This window comes from Sorex araneus, chromosome 4, assembly GCF_027595985.1.
Source record: "Sorex araneus isolate mSorAra2 chromosome 4, mSorAra2.pri, whole genome shotgun sequence".
Classification (NCBI taxonomy): Eukaryota; Metazoa; Chordata; class Mammalia; order Eulipotyphla; family Soricidae; genus Sorex; species Sorex araneus.
In genome coordinates this window covers 116,393,059-116,410,109 of record NC_073305.1, presented here as the reverse complement: position 1 = coordinate 116,410,109, position 17,051 = coordinate 116,393,059, and the positions used below count along the sequence as shown (strand labels likewise).

Genomic DNA, 17,051 nt, shown 5'->3' with positions numbered 1-17,051 from the left:
AGGTTGGTAAAGGACTTGCAAAAAGGAAATGAGACTGTTATTCCTGGTGAATAACAGCCCTACCCGTAAGACAAACTCTACATATTTTTATTTTAGTGTAAGCCCCAGTGACATCCACTTCCACTACAATGGAAGAGGCTCTGCTTGAAAAGATTACACAGCCTTGCGGATTAGCATTTCCGTCTCACACCTTTCAAGTGTTTTAGCTACATTCCTTTAGCATATCCTGGTTTCTTCCTCTTCTGCAAATAAAAGAGTGGCAATAGCAGAAAAAGTGCTTCTCTGTTCGGCAGTGTCCAGTTACCGTCCTCACAGAAGTCCTCCCTGCTGGCCCTGGATCCTCATGACCATTGGACTACCAGGGAGTGTAAATCCTCTTGCTTCTAGAGGAAGAAGAAAATGATATTTTCCATAAGAAATATTTTTTTTCAGTTTTGATTTTTAAACAATAGAAACTATGACCAGTTCTTGGGGGAAAAAAAACTCCTGAGCAGGTATGACAGATGCCTTTAAAATACATGGGGGCCCGGGGACTGGAGGGATAGCACAGCAGGTAGGGCGTTTGCCTTGCACGCGGCTGACCTGGGTTCGAATCCCAGCATCCCATATGGTCCCCTGAGCACCTCCAGGAGTAATTTCTGAGTGTAGAACCAGGAGTAACCCCTGTGCATCCCCGGGTGCGACCCAAAAAGCAAAAAAATAAAAAATAAATTAAAAAAATAAAATACATGGGGGCCAGAGTGATCATACAGTGGGTAAGGCGTTTGCCTCGTACATTGTCAAATTGTGTTGGATCCCCTGCACCCCAGATGGTCCCCCAAGCCTTCCAGTAGTGATCCCTGAGCACAGAGCCAGGAGTAAACCTGAGCTCTGGGTATGGCAAAAATATATAATTTTTAAATATATAAACCTGCTGGGTATGGCAAAAATATATAATTTTTATCAAATTTATGATGGATTGTCATATGAAAAAGAGATTCAAGCTGCTGTCTGCCCTGATGAGCCGTGCTAGGGGCTACCTCCAGTTCAACTATTACTTATTGGAAACCTACAGTGCACGAGACCCGAGCTTAAGACTGAAAGTGATGGGCCATGAGGGAGATAAATATCCTGCTAAGCCCCTGGCATCAATTATTGCGGAAGCAAGCAGGTTTGACATTGATGTGGGAGTGTGAATGGCTTGGTGAATCATAGGATAAAAAGAAAAGGAGAAGACAGAAACTGTACTTATGATCTTCGTTGATTCTGTCAGTGGGGGAAACAGAATGAAGTGCATATTATTTCAGGGTGATAAAACTAGGTAGCCCAGGTAACCAAATGAGTAAAAAGACATCCTAGTAAAATGTGTCTCTGTGAAGGCATCCTATGGCCAAATGAGCGATGAAATGACTGGGAAGAAGAGCTGGACAGAACCTTATATCCAGAAACTCCAGAAACAGTCACGCAGATGCAGAAGCAAGAGTGCAGGGCACCTTAGAAGAATAAGAGAAGGAGATTAGAGTAGAGAGAGAAACAAAATTGAGACAATTGTAGGAGCTCATTGTGGGTTATATAGTTGGAGGCAGTTAACAGGCTTCAAGTTGCTTTCCTCGTTTACAAAATTAGAACAAAGGAGATGCATGATGAAGAACTTCTAGTACCAGAATTCTTTTCAGCTGATAGAATACCTGGTTATGGATCTATTTGCCTTCTTGACAATTTCTTCTTCAAAAGAATGTAAAATGCTATTTTGCTCCGAATAGTGGCCAACTAAGGGGAACTGATGAAAGTATAGTTGAGGTACTGGAGAGGAGCTCCACCCAGGCCACAGGTGAGGCATGTGGATGGCCCAGGTTCACTCCCCTGCACTGCCTTGGTCCCTGGAACACCATCAAGAGCAGTCTGCCGCCCAAGCTCTAAGCCAGAAGTAACGCCTCAGCACCCCTGGGTGTGCTCTGCTCTCCTTGCCCCCAAAAAAGATGCAAATGAGGGCCGGAGCAATAGCACAGCAGGTAGTGCATTTGCCTTGCACGCAGCCAACCTGGGTTCCATCCCCAGCATCTCATATGGTCTCCCCAGTACCACCAGAGTAATTCCTGAGTTCTGTGCAGAGCCAGGAGTAACCCTTGTGCATCGCTGGGTGTGACCCAAGAAGAAAAAATTGAAATTCTGAAAGATAACCCTTTTGAGAATTGATAGAGTGCAGAGTGCCTTGACCATTTTAATCATAATTAAAAACATAATATAAAATGTACCATCTCAGCAGATAGTGTGCCTGCCTTTCACACAGCTGACCATGATTCAAGTCCCAGGATCCCTTGTGGTCCATTGAGCATGCCAGGAGTCATCCCTGAGCATCACCAGCAATGGCCCAAAAACAAAAAAAATAAAATTACCATCAGCCACTTTAAGTGTACTGTATTCATTTCCAGGCTGGAGCCATAGCACAGCGGGTAGGGCATTTGCCTTGACCTGGGTTCGATTCCTTCGTCCCTCTTGCAGAGCCCGGCAAGCTAACGAGAGTATCTTGCCCACGAGGCAGAGTCTGGCAAGCTACCCATGGCATATTCGATATGCCAAAAACAGTAACAACAAGTCTCACAATGGAGACGTTACTGGTGCCCACTCGAGCAAATCGTTGAACAATGGGATGACAGTGATACAGTGATATTCATTTCCATCAAACTCTGCCTTAACTGGGGAAAAAGACACATTGTAAAGAAATGGATCTTCAGAACCATTGTCATTTTGCAAAACTGAAACTCTATACCATGACACACCTGACTACCTCTCCCTGTTACCTCACCCCTGGTGACAATGCTCTTTGACCATGAATCTGACTACTTCAGTACCTCATTTAAATGGACCTATGAAGAATTCTGTTTGTGACTGGCTTGTGTTGTTTTGTTTAAGGGCTTCACGATGTAGTCCTTACAGTACCATGGGCCAGGATTTCCTTGTTAGAGTAGCACACAATCGAGTTGTCAGCCTAGACCACATTTGTCCACTCATCCATTGAGGGCCATGTGGCTTGCTTGCTTCCACTTCTTTTAGGCTATTGTGAATAAAGCTGTTATGAACACAGGTTTGCAAATCTCTTTCCCAGGCCCTGCTTTTATATCTTTTGCATATATACTCAGAAGAGGGATTTCTGGATCATGTGGTAATCCTATTTTTAATTTCTTGAGGAATGTTCTTCCATACTGTTCTTCCATAATAGTTATACCAACAGACCACAGGTTTTCCATTTCTCCACATTCTGCCCAACCAACACTTGTTATTTTCTGAGTTTTTAAAATATATATGTAAAGCAGCCCTCTTGCACATGTGGTGATAGCTCATTGTGGTTTTGATTTGCATTTCTCAGGTGCTTCGTGGTGTTGAGCATCTTTTCAGATGCGTTGACTATTGAATATCTCTCTGAAGGGTATCTTTTCACATCTGCCAGGAGCCAGAGCACTAGAACAGGAAAATAATTGAGGCCCTTGCCTTGCATGCTACTGACCTTGGTTCAATTCCATTGTCATTTATAGTCCTCTGAGTATCATCAGGAGTGATCCCTAAGCAAAGAGCCAGAAGTAACCTCAGGGCACCACTGGATGTGGCCCCCAGACTCAAAAAAAAAAAATTAGCCAACTTTTTAATCAAGGTATTTGATTTTGTTGTCATTGTTGAGTCACTGTCACTGACATCCCATTGCTCATTGATTTGCTGGAGCAGGCACCAGTAACATCTCCACTGTGAGACTTGTTACTGTTTTTGGCATATTGAATACAGTTGCTGAGTCATTCTTTGTATATTCTAAAATTAACCCCACACCCATTGTATGATTCGATGGTAAATGGTTTCTCCCATTCTGTAAGTCACCTCTTCCCTCAGATAGGTGGGGTATACTGGGGAGATTGGTGGTGGGGAATGTGCACTGGTGGAGGGATGGGTGTTTGAACATTGTATGATTGTAACTAAAGCCTGTAACTGTATCTCACACTGATTCGATAAAATAGAATATAATTAATTAATTAATTAATTATGCATGTTCAGGGACAAAAGTTTCAGAAGTGCTAGGAAAACAAAGCAGGGTGCAGAGAAGAGCCTCTTCGTGCTCTTCTCTCTGTATCTCTTTGTGGGAAAACTCTGGCCATTTTTGCCTATGAAAGCTTTGTGGTCTTCTGAACCCAGATGACAGGTTTTAGGAGAATAATGGGAATGGGGAGCAAGGTCTGATTAATACTTTAAAAGTATACTTTATCTGGGGCAGGAGTGATAGCACAGCAGGTAGGGTGTTTGCCTTGCATGCGGCTGACCCGGGTTCAATCCCCAGCATCCCATATGGTCCCCAAAGCACTGCCAGGGGTAATTCCTGAGTGCAGATCTAGGAGTAACCTCTGAGCATTGCTGGGTGTGACCCAAAAAGCAAAAAAAAAAAAAAAGTATATTTTTTCTTCTCTGTCTCTGTAGTTAATGTAAAAAAATACTAGGTTTGGAAAATGGTTAGGAAACTATTTTAACTCTTTTCAAGTCTTGGCACTACTCTGGTGGAAATGACTCCCTTTGAAACCATGTTGATGTTGTTTTGGTGTCCAGGAATTTAACATTTATGCACTGGTTTCAAGTAATTTTAAAATATTCCCTCCTCCCCTTTTTAAGTGTCTGCAAAAACAAGTTACTAGTGTGAGAATAATTGGAGATGAAATCAATCTAGAGAAATAGACCCCTGCCAGAGCAATTGAAGAAGGGAGTGGTCTAGGAGGAAGAGCCAGATTGATAATGTCACAGATTTCACTGTCTTCTTTTTCTCTCATGTCTGAATTTCATTTTCCCAGCGGCATAAGCATTGCAGAATTTGATAGATCCGTAACAAGAAGACTGTTTTGGCTGCTGTTTAAAAAAAAAAAGCATTTGGGGTTACTGGTTTAAAAAAACGAGGACTTGGGGGCTGGGGGCGGTAGAACACATGCCTGACATGTGAAAGACTTCAAGTTTTCATTCCTCACAGTCCCCTGAGCATTGCTAGGTATGTCTCCAAAGGTTCCAAAGCACCTTTAACCCACGCCAGACTGAGCTCTGCGGAGAGAGGCCTGGAGCCATAAGCTCTGCCAAAGGCAGCCACTTGAAGAAGAAGAGAAGAAAAGAAAGCCCATTCTTCAGCAAAAGGAGGGTAATTAGTTCTCTGGCTCAGGTTGTTTTAATGGTATAAAAACATAACAATGAAAAGGTATGTGTAACTGCCAGCAGGGCCCAGAAAACCCAGCACTAAATGAATGGAGATCTTTCAAAGAGGGCTGCAGACAAGGAAAACAAACTCAAGATTTCACTGGCACAAGAAGAGGAGGAAGCCACCGCTGCACATTGAAGCTCATTCAGTAAAGAGGATGGCAGAGAACGCAGAGTGACCTCTGCTTGGTGCCCCAAGGACAATGTGCTTTAGACAGGGAAGTGAAAACACTTGGAGGAGGGAAAACCACTTGTCCATCAACTCTAAGAAAACACCTGTGCTGCCTTCCTGAAGTCAAGTCTCCACACTACAAGGAAAAAAGTCAGGCTTAATTATAGCGCCACTTGTTATAATCAATTATAGGAATAGTGGAATGCAGGAAAGCGTCAGTTACACAGAGATCAGAAAATGGCATCATGATTTTCCAAAAAGGAAGAATGTGAATGTGAGCCTTAGAATGAAATTTGACTGAAAAGGACCAGGGATGTGACTCAGTGGAAGAGTTTATGCCTTGTATGTGTGAGACCTTGGATTGGATACCTGGTGTCAAAAAAAGGGGGGGGGGTGACTGGAGTGATAGCACAGCGGGTAGGGCCTTTGCCTTGCATGCAGCTGATCCAGGTTCGATTCCCAGAATCCCATATGGTCCCCCAAGCACCGCCAGGAGGAATTTCTGAGAGCAGAGCCAAGAGGAATCCCTGTGCATCCTGGGGTGTGACCCAAAAAGGGGGGAAAAAAGGAGGAGGGTGAAGACTGAAGAACTATTTGTAGAATGGGTTTCGTTTCCAAATATGTCGATAAATATATAATATATATATATATATATATATATATGACTGGAACGATAGCACAGCAGGTAGAGTGTTTGCCTTGCACGTGGCCAACCCAGGTTTTATTTTTCTGTCCCTCTCAGAGAGTCGGCAAGCTAACGAGAGTATCTCACCCACATGGCAGAGCCTGGCAGGCTACCCATGGCGTATTCGTTATGCCAAAAACAGTAACAACAAGTCTCACTATAGAGACATTACTAGTACCCACTCGAGCCAAATTGATGAACAATGGGATGACAGTGCTACAGTGCAGTGCATATATATATATATGTATATATATATATATATATTGCATATGAGTGTGTATATATATACATGAGTGTATATATATACACTCATGAGATTAAGATGGATGTGTAGCTTATCAGTAATATATGGTAATAATAATTGGAAGTTTTTTGTTTTGTTGGTTTCTGGGCCACACCCAGCAATGCTCAGGGCTTACTCCTAGCTCTGCACTTAGGAATTACTCCTGGCAGTGCTTGGGGAACCATAAGCAATGCCAGAATCAAACGAGTTCTGCCATGTGCAAGGCAGGCCCCCTACCCACTGTCCTATCAGTTCAAGCTTGGAAGTCATTATTAACCCTTGAAGTATTACATGCAGGACATAAATCTTAGCATTCCTAAAAACTAGGTTGCTGATGGAGTTTATGATAGTGATGTCATCTATACCAGTGACTAGAACATTCCTTCTTTGGGCTCTGTGCTGGTATTATGGTAAAAATTAGGATGGCTCCAAGGAAGGCATGAAGATAATGGAGACTCCTAACTGGGTAGATTTCAAGTATGGAACCTTTGATTTCATACAGAAAACAAGACAGACGGTGGGACTGGAGCAATAGTGCAATAGGTTAGGCACTTGTCTTGCATGTGGCCAAGCCAGGTTTGATTCCTCACATTCCATATGGTCCCCTGTGCCCACCAGGAATGATTCCTGAGTGCAGAGCCAGGATTCCAGAGTATCGGTGGTTGTATCCCCCACCCCCACCCCCCAAAAAAAGACTTAAGGATAACTGAATTTCTCATCTCTGGAAGATGTTTTGTGTTTTCTAGTCGAAGATCAAGTGGTGGATCGTAGCTTTGAAATTACTGAAAGAATTAAGATGGTAAAACCAAACCTTGTGGGGAGAGGGGTGGCACAGAGAGATAATACAGCAGGCAGAGCTCTTGCCGTGCACACAGCCTACTTGGGTTCAATTTCTGACATCCCAGATGGTTTCCTGAGCCCACCAGGAGTGATTTCTGAGTGCAGAGTCAGGAGCACCATTGCCCCTCTCCCAAAAACCATCATCAATCTTGGTCCACAGAGCTAACTAGTGGGTGAGCACATACTTTTTGTGTGGAAGGCCCAGGTTCTGTCTCTTTTACCCTGTCATATACTGGGCACCACTAGGGCCAACCCTCAAGCCCAGAACCAGAAGTAGCTCTGAAATCACAGTTGTGCCCCCCAAAACACACACACATACACAGACTCAAGAAAATTCTTGTCACCATGCAGAAGATCTATGGAATCACTGCATAGATCACTAAGATAACATCAGGAGATCAGAGATGGGTTCATGGTAGCACATGGAACTCACATGTGTGAGGCCTTTGACCCCAGCACCGAAAACAAAACAAAAGAAAATTGGGTAATTTTTCTTAATCTTTTAAAAAAAAAATTTTCTATTGGAGACAGATTTCAGAGAAAACTATAATCTAGATGCAGGTTTTACTACTTTATTACCAGTGAGTGGGATGCTTCTCACTTTCATTTTACACTGTAAAATGCTGGAAGTTACTACTACTACGTACCTATTTTAAGATCTACTCTTACACTGGAATTGGAATTTTTAATTATCCCATGAACTTCATTATATAATCTTTCAGAAGGAAGGTTTTCTGTTTTCAGCTTGTGCTTTCAGACTCAGAAGCACAAGTATATCTGATGTCGTATCATGTGTAACTTTTTTGCCTATCATGTACTTGGAAAATATCATCATCTCAATCTGGTAGAATTAGGGTCTCAGATCAAGCAGGCAAGAGGAGGAGCCCATTGCACAGCTAAAGTGAAGGTGCCACAAGGCCTGAGTTGTAACCAGTTTCCTGCAAGGACAAGAGTGAAGTTCAGTCTCCTTCTCTGTTCTCTTCAACCCTGACACTACCAAAGAAATGCCTAAAGGACACTCTCCTCTGCCATGGCTCCATGATTATTCTGAGCCAACTACCACAAGGGGCCATGCCTGATCTCTGTGATCTTCTTACCAGGCTGCCTTCCTCCTCTGTTTGCTTATTATTCTTTGAGGGCCACACTAGGCAATGCTCAGGATATTACTCCTGGCTTTGTGCTCGGGGCTTAGTCCTGGCAGGGCTCAGGGGCCCATGGGATGCCAGGCCATAGAGATAGAGTTGCTATAGAGCTACCATAGAGATAGAGTTGACTGTGTACAAGGCAGGCACCCTACCCACTGTGCTGTCTCTCCCACCCTGCCTTCCTCATTTGAAACAGCTTTGGTGCCACCCAGCCCCCTATTAAAAAAGGCATTTCTCCTTGCTGTCTTTAAGATTCTAAGGACTGTTAATTTAGCCAATCCCTAGGTGATAAAAAGGGGTTTCTAGTATGTAAAGGTTTACCCAATCTCACTGGGCAATAGAAGGACTGAATTTTTTCCTTCACTCTTTTTTTGGGGGGGTGGGAGGAGTGTGAGGGATTCCCGAGCAGTTTTCAGGCAACTAGGGACCACATCAGGTTAGTTCAATGCTTGAGCCATTGGGATGGTGGATCCCTTAGCTGCTGGGGACCACCATGTACATCCTAGTAGTACTTGGGGGTCTCCAGAGCTATGCCCAGTCTTGCTGGGGGGGTCAGGGGGAGCTTGTGGTTCTAGGGATGGGCGAGAGGGGCAGAATTGAGCACACCGAGGCTAGCTGCCTAATCCAATTCAAACCCGGGTTTCTTCGTTCTTTAAAGAAGTCAGGCTCAGAATCTGACTGATATAAAACATCGCAGAAGCAAAGACATGCATAGTTCACCCTTTTGATGCATTTTTTTAATTCCCTCCAACTTCCCATCCCTGTCTGCTTTGTTTGTTTGTTTTGTTCTTTGGTTTTTTGGGGTCACACCCGGCATTGCAGAGGGGTTACTCCTGGCTTTGCACTCAGGAATTACTCCTAGTGGTGCTCAGGGGATCATACAAGATCCTGGGACTCGAACCCAGGTTGGCCGTGTGCAAGGCAAACGCCCTACTTGGTCTACTATTACTCCAGCCCCCTGTCTGTTGTTGAGAAGGGAATTGCACACTTTGGCCATGGTACGCCGCCCCTACTGCATGCTCGGTTGTGGTGCTCACCTGAACCAGCACTCAGGCTTGAAGCACAAGTAATGGCTGTAGTGACCACCAGAGCCAATGCCATGCTCACACGTGTGCTTGTCAGAGGTACCCTGATACTCTCACATCTTTGTTTTTTAGCGCACCAGAGGGCTGCATCCTTACATGTTGCTATAACACACCTGGCAGAAATCACTTGAGCCAGGGGGCAAGTGATAGTGCAGGAGGTAAAACGCTTGCCTTGAACACAGCTTACCCAGCCCCCACATAGGGTCCCCTGAACCCCACCAAGAGCAATCCCTGAGTACAGAGCAAGGAGTGAGACTGAGCACTGCCAGATGTGACCCAAAAAACAAAAAAGAAAAGAAATCACTTGTGCCCAGCTAGGATCACAACAGGCACATGTGGAGCAGCAGAGACTTAAAACCACGGCCCTAGATAGTACAGTAGGTAGGTCTCTTGCCTTGCATGCAGCCAACCTGGGATCAATCTCTGGCATCCCATATGGTCCCCCATGTTTTTCCAGGAGTGATTCCTGAATGCAGAGCCAAGAGTAATTCCTGAGCATCATTGTGTGTGTCCCGAAAGTCAAAATATGTTTTAGAAGCAACAAGGCAGATACTCTGGCAAGGCAGATACTCGAAGTCCAAACTTCTTAAACTGTGAACCGAAATCCACAGTTTATGTGTGGCTCACAGAACTGAATGTGGGAATCATGAAAACTTTGGAAACAATAAACAGTTTCTGAACATGCAGTGATGAGACATAAGTTCAGAATCAGCCGCGGAATGAAGGTGAGGTGTCTCTGGCCATGTACACTCCTATTGCATTTCTCAGAGGAAAAGGCATTTCGAGTGGAAAAGTTTGAGAAGTGTGGGTCTAAGTCACTGCTCTCTGCCCTTTCCACTCAAGCCAAGGAAATAACCACATTCCATTGACCAGGCTCCTTTGCATAAAGTGGTACAAAACTAAATACCTTGAAGAATTTGGGGTCTGGAGAAGTAGGGTTAGAGTTTACGAGGCCGCCAATTCGGATTCAAATCCCAGACATAACATACAGTGCCCTGAGTACCACCAAGAGTGATTGTGAAGCACAGAGCAAGGAATCGCTCCAGAGCATCACTGGATGTGGACCCCCCCCCCCAAAAAAAAGCTTAAATTATAATTATTATACTGTGCTTATTCACTTCAGAAAAGGTATCATCATCATCATCATCATCATCATCCCATTGATCGTCGAATTTCTCAAGTGGTCTCAGTAACGTCTCCATTTGTCCTAGCCCTGAGATTTTAGAACCTCTCTTTACTTGTCCTTCCCAATGGTGCCGCATTAGAGGCTCTTTCAGGATCAGGGGAATGAGACCCAGCATTGCTACTGGTTTTGATATATGAATACACCATGAGGAGTTTGCAAGGCCCTCCCATGTGGGCAGAAAACTCTCAGTAGCTTGCCAGGTTTTCCCAGAGGGAGAACTAGGCTATAAGATGTTGTGCAGCCATTTCTGGGAGCTTGGTTTTAAGTCTCTGGATGTTGGCCGTTGGTGGGATTACATGGTGCCAGGGGCAGTCCCTGGGTGTGACCACCGAGCTACTGGAAGAGGCCCAGTCCCGATCTGAGCAGGTTTGTAGGTCTCAGCCCCGGGCCTCACACACCTGGGTTCCTCTGCCGGTTCCTTCATGCGTGAGGCTTGTCCAAACGTGTGGAGAGGGGCCTTGAGCATGAAAGACAAGGCATAGATGGAAGAAAAGGAGCAGGAGCGTTGAACTCCGTTGTCCAAACACTTTAAGTTGAGCCTCACTGAGCAGCTGTTCGATAATGGGAAAGTCCCTTCTCTCTGGGCTTCACCATAATTTGGCTTCTGGGTTTGTAAAGTAGATGAGGATTGAGTCGGGGAAACAGAAACTGTGGCAGGTGTTTCATTCACACTGAGAGGATACAAATCAGGGAATTGATTGAGCAGGTGTTGGGAGAACCGAAAGAGGAAGGAGAATTAGCCTGGTGGGTTACTTGTGTCTGCAGAAAGCCACGACCTCTTCCCTCTGCTCACAGTGGAGGGATCATGCCTCAGTGACTGCCCCAGTAAAGGACACCGACCGCCCCTGCAGGTACTTCACCAGAAAGTCAGGGCACAGCCACTGCCAGAAGACAAAAGGATGTTATCACAAAGATGAAGAAACAGGGGCCAGAGAGATAGTACAGAAGGTAGGGCATGTGGTCAACCTGGGTTCAATCCCCAGCACCACAAAGGGTCCCCCAAGCCCACCAGGAGTTATCCCTGAGCCCAGGCTAGGAGTAAGACCTGAGCACTGCCAGGGGTAACCCGAAACCAAAAACTAAATAAAAGGATCCAGGGGCTGGAGCAATAGCACAGCGGGTAGGGCGTTTGCCTTGCACGCGGCCGACCCGGGTTCGATTCCCAGCATCCCACATGGTCCCCTGAGCACCGCCAGGGGTAATTCCTGAGTGCAGAGCCAGGAGCAACCCCTGTGCATCGCCGGGTGTGACCCAAAAAGAAAAAATAAATAAATAAATAAATAAATAAATAAATAAATAAATAAATAAAAGGATCCATTGAAGACATTTCCCTCAAAATGCAAGACTGTTATCCCAAGTGTCCCTAATATTGTATTTTTCATTTGTTTATCATACCATTAGCTATTTCTAACCAAATATATCTGCTTCAAGCATTGAACATAGCTCCGTTGACATCAGTGAAATGGAACAAGTTTGCTACTTTATTTCACCTTAACTTCATGGTTTTATACCTTTTTAACCTTTTTAAATCATAATTTTTCATTTGGGGAGCTCACCTGGCTGTGCTCAGGACTTATTCCTGGCTCTGTGCTCAGGGATCATTTCTGGCAGTACTCTGGGGACCATAAGAGGTGCCAGGGATAAAACTTGTGTTGATCTCGTGTAATGCAAGCATCTTACCTGCTGTACTATCTCTCTGGTGCTTAACATTTTTATAGCTCATTTACTTTGTGTGTGATTCTGCACTTCCCACCTTCTCTTATTTCCTCTTATTGTCAGATCCTATCTTTGGTGCCAGGCTATTTGCTTTCTAAGTTCAATTAGTAAGTTTAAGTGGTTTGAGTGGAAAGATGGTACCCGTTCCTGGAGATAGGGTCTAAACCTACAGTGAGAAAGCCTCCAGTCATTTCAACACTGGTCAGCAAGTGTGATGGCATTTGCTTTCCATGTTGAGTACTTGGAGCCGCTGGTCAAGTGCCCCAAGATGTGGCACTTCAGAAACTGCTTATTGTAGCAATGCAGCCCTTGATCAAGAGCTTCTCTCCCTTGGTTGCCGCTTGCAGTGTTCACATGGTTCCCACAGACCTCAGGCAGTTCCTCTCCAGAACTGGTATTTCCCAGTTGACAATTGTCTGATCCAGTGTGGCTCTTCCACAGTTGATTTACGTTGTTGCTTAATAATAAACTTTTCATCATGTATACCACTTCTTCAAAGCCAGAGTTTAAGTTTCTTGAGCATAGGGGCTGAGGCTCACACTCAAGCGTTCTTGCCCATAACTTGGATTAGAATCCCAGCGTGCCCCTTCCTAGCTTTCTGACCTGGAACAAACTCCTTCCGCTCCCTGTTACCTAGCTTCCTCTATCTACATAACAGAAGTGATGGTGCTTGCCTCCAAGGGCAGACCAAGAGCCAGCTGTCTCAGTCCTGGGGGCTGGGGACTGCTGGGTGAATGATCATTCCAGCTCCTTAGACTAAGCCTTAGCACAGCAGTTGGGCGTTCACCTTTCACGCGGCCGACCCGAGTTTGATTCCTCTGCCCCTCTCGGAGAGCCCGGCAAGCTACCGAGAGTATCGAGCCCGTGTGGCAGAGCCTGGCAAGCTACCCGTGCATATTGGATATGCCAAAAACAGTAACAATAAGTCTCTCAATGAGAGATGTTACTGGTGCCCGCTCGAACAAATCGATGAGCAACGGGATGACAGTGATGGTGACAGACTAAGCCTTGCATGCAAAAGCTGAGCAAATACAGCAGAGTTGAATGATGACAAGGTAGGATTTAAACTTGGGTAAGAGACTTGATCTTCCTTGAATGTGTTGCTTATTTGCTTGTCCCTATGTTTCTTTGCTTGCTTATTTCCTCTCTGGAGAAGGTTGCATTCTCTCTTAAATACAGACTTCTCTCCTCTCCCCTCACATCTTTCTAAATAAGTTCTTTGTTTCAGTTAGATCATCTTGACTTACAGAGTCGCAAAGTTATTCACTATTAAGTTTCAGGCACACAATATTCCAACACCAGTCCCTTCACCAGTGTCCACTTCCCTTTCACCGTGTCCCCCATTTCCTTTCCCTACGCCAGCCTGCCTCTCCAGCAGGCACTTTCCCCTCCACCATTGTCCTAGTGTTCCCTTCCCTAACTTGTCCCGCGGGCCCTCTAAATAAGTTTCCATTAAAACCTATCTAGCTTCACCTCAATAAATAAACTGAGGTAAAAGATAATTTTGAACTCTGCTAATCTTATGGTGATATTTCCTCTGTTCTTGGACTCAAATAACAGTTTACAGCCTTTTTGCTTGTGCCTGTATTGTGACCAAGTGACAGTCCTTTCAAGATCATTGTGTCTCCTACTCCCAAAAGCAGGGAACTCTGCTTTGGAATGTGGGCCCCGCCGGCTGGCTTTCTTGGCCAGTTCACTCACTAACTGCATGCAGCTCGTCCCCAAGTGATGCTGGCTCCAGTTCCTCACAGTCAAGGGACAGATGGTGGCACGGAGGACTGATTTAACCATCCCCTCTGTCTTTCTGTGGCTCCTTTAGAACTTTTCTTTAGAAACAGCCGCTGGGGAGGACAGTGGTCGGCAGATGAGACCAACAGTCTCGAAATGAAAAACCAGTGTTGATGAGAATGAGAGGGTGAAGAGACCTCATAAAAACATCTGTACAGGGGCTGGAGCGATAGCACAGCGGGTAGGGTGTTTGCCTTGCACGCGGCCGACCCGGGTTCGATTCCCAGCATGCCATATGGCCCCTTGAGCAGCGCCAGGGGTAATTCCTGAGTGCAGAGCCAGGAGTAACCCTGTGCATGTAGGGTGTTTGCCTTGCACGTGACTGACCTGGATTCAGTCCCTGGCAATGCATATGGTCCCCCAAGCAACTCCAGGAGTAATTTCTGAGTGCAAAGTCAGGAGTAATCCCTGTGCATCGCTGGGTGTGACCAAAAAGCAGAAGAAAAAAGCATCTGTACGTTGAGCTGCATCTCCCCCGTGTGCTAGATGATGAGCACCTCTGCCAGCACCCCAGAGGTGTATGATGTGCTCCGAGCTGGCCAATTGTCATCTTACCAAGGGACCGGCTCTACATGAACCCTGCCATTTCTCGTGAAGGCCAATCCATGTCACAATGAAGAAATAGGTTTGTGACATGCTTGCTATTTCTTCTAACTATTCATAAGTACACCGTGGTTTGGAGTCCCCTCCCTGGAACCCAGGGAGAAAAGAACATAAAGCAGAGAATAGGTATATCACATTTGCTGAATTCATTACCATGTTAGCTGAGTAGGACACAGAAGGGTAGGTCAGACCATCCCTTCCTATGACGATTCCTAGACGACAGGGCCAGTAAGGACTCCTGTCTGCCTTGCACTAGTTGATTGGTTTGCTCTGTGCACACTATTCCTTCTCCAGAAAACGAGGCACAGCCCTCACCAGGCAGACGGCGTGGCTCCCTTCCATCCCTGGGGTCTGGGCCAGGGGCACAGTGAGACTTACAGTGCTTACTGCAGGCTTCCGTCGGGTGCTCACCAGGTGAGAGACCCCAGTTAGCTGTAGAGTGACGGAGGAGCACGAGACACCTCGGTTCTGAAGGCGTGTGCTGTCTCAAAGTTAAGTGCAATAGAGGGGAGTTGAGTGAGTTTGCCCTCACAGACCTCTGAGAGGAGTCTGTCAGCCATGGCTGTGTGTGTGTACGAGAGAGAAGGAGGGAGGGAGGGAGAAAGTGAGTGTATTTAACAAATATCTCTGGGATTTGTTATCTGATAGCATTTTTTTACTATAAAATGAGATATAGGGGCTGGAGTGATAGCACAGCGGGTGGGCGTTTGCCTTGCACACGGCCAACCCAGGTTCTATTCCCAGCATCCCATATGGTCCCCTGAGCACCGCCAGGGGTAACTCCTGAGTGCAGAGCCAGGAGTAACCCCTGTGCATTACTGGGCGTGACCCAAAAAGGAAAAAAAAGGAGATTTAAAGCATTTCCCAAAATGTGAATAATTAGATAGCCCTTCTGGTTAGATCACTAAGAAATTACCCTTCTTAAACTGATAATGGGTCTGAAGTAAGAAACTTACCTTAGCACAGGGGGCCAGGAGGATGAAGGAAGGGGGGCAGGGAGAGGTGTAGAATATGGAAGGGGAGGGGCTATCCCACTGAATGGGACAGTGCTGGGGAAGACATGGTGCAGGAATGTGTTATGCAGGAAACCTTATCATTAAGTCTTAGAAACCACAGTGCCTAAAATAAATTTTTTTAATTTACGAGAAAAAACTGAGGCCAGAGAGATAGTACAGTGGGTAGGGCACTTGCCTTGCATACAGCTGACCTGGGTTTGATCCCTGGCACCTAATATGGTCTCCCAAGTACTGTCAGGAGTAATTCCTGAGCACAGAGCCAGGAGTAACTCCTGAGCATTGCCAGGTGTGGCCCAAAAACGAAACAAGAAAAGTCAAGAAAAATGACCCTTCCTGGAAAGAATGCAGCAGTGTCAACTGGGCGCTGTGCTGGAGATCACAGGCCACCTCCTCGCTTGGGCTCCCGGGCTGGGCAGGGGTGTCATTCTTTCTAAGAGGTTTGGAGAGGGTTCCCAGAGGAGTCGGTGCCACACTGAAACTTGAACAGCGAATGTCAGTCCTCACAACCATCTCAGCTCTGCATGCTGCCATGAATTTAATATGTGTGGAAGCCCTCTCCAACGCTTGCCAGTTCATCTGGCGGTGCTCTTATTCCCCAACAGATATTTTTAAATCACTGCTACTGTACAGACTGAAGAGATCGCACAGCGGGTGGGGCATTTGCCTTGCACGCAGCCGACCTGGGTTTGATTCCTCCATCCCTCTCGGAGAGCCCGACAAGCTACCAAGAGTATCCCGCCCACACAGCAAAGCTACCCGTGGCGTATTCCATATGCCAAAAACAGTAACAACAAGTCTCACAATGGAGATGTTACTGGTGCTCGCTCGAACAAATTGATGAACAACCGGAGGACAGTGCTACAGTGCTACTGTAACTTTTATCAAGAACTCTGTGATTGCTGCTTTTGTTGATTTGCACACATCATTGCTTGACCTTCTCCCTTTCTTGGGGAGGCGGGGGCATGGATAGGGGGGTGGTGTGTGTCAGTGGGGAGGGGAGGAGGCAACGTTTGAAAAAGAGTTAGAAAACATCTGGCCATGCCCATAAGGAATAAGAGCTTGTCCTGAGCACCAGCAAGTTCGGTGGTTTCCCTCTGAAAAAGTACAAGTGTCCTCAGCGGCATCTCTCTGGTTGCCTTAAGTCACTGTGCAGGCACAGGCTGTGCCTAAAGAGCATATTTCAGCCTGTGTAGCATGTAAAGGATGAGCTGCCCATGGCGGTAGACTGAGCCCTTGAAGATTTACCAGGGAAGTAGACAGCTGCCTGGCGAAGCTGCTGCTATTAATTAGGGAAAGAATAGCCCCTGTCCTGTGCAGCCTCAACTACATTTAAGTGGCA

The 17,051-nt window shown here is 45.8% G+C and overlaps 1 protein-coding gene across 3 annotated transcripts in view; it reads left to right on the top strand.

Moving 5' to 3' along the window:
* The window catches only part of BACH2 (BTB domain and CNC homolog 2), a 418,079-nt gene that overhangs the window by 367,424 nt on the left and 33,604 nt on the right, over window positions 1-17,051 (top strand). The window lies entirely within an intron of this gene.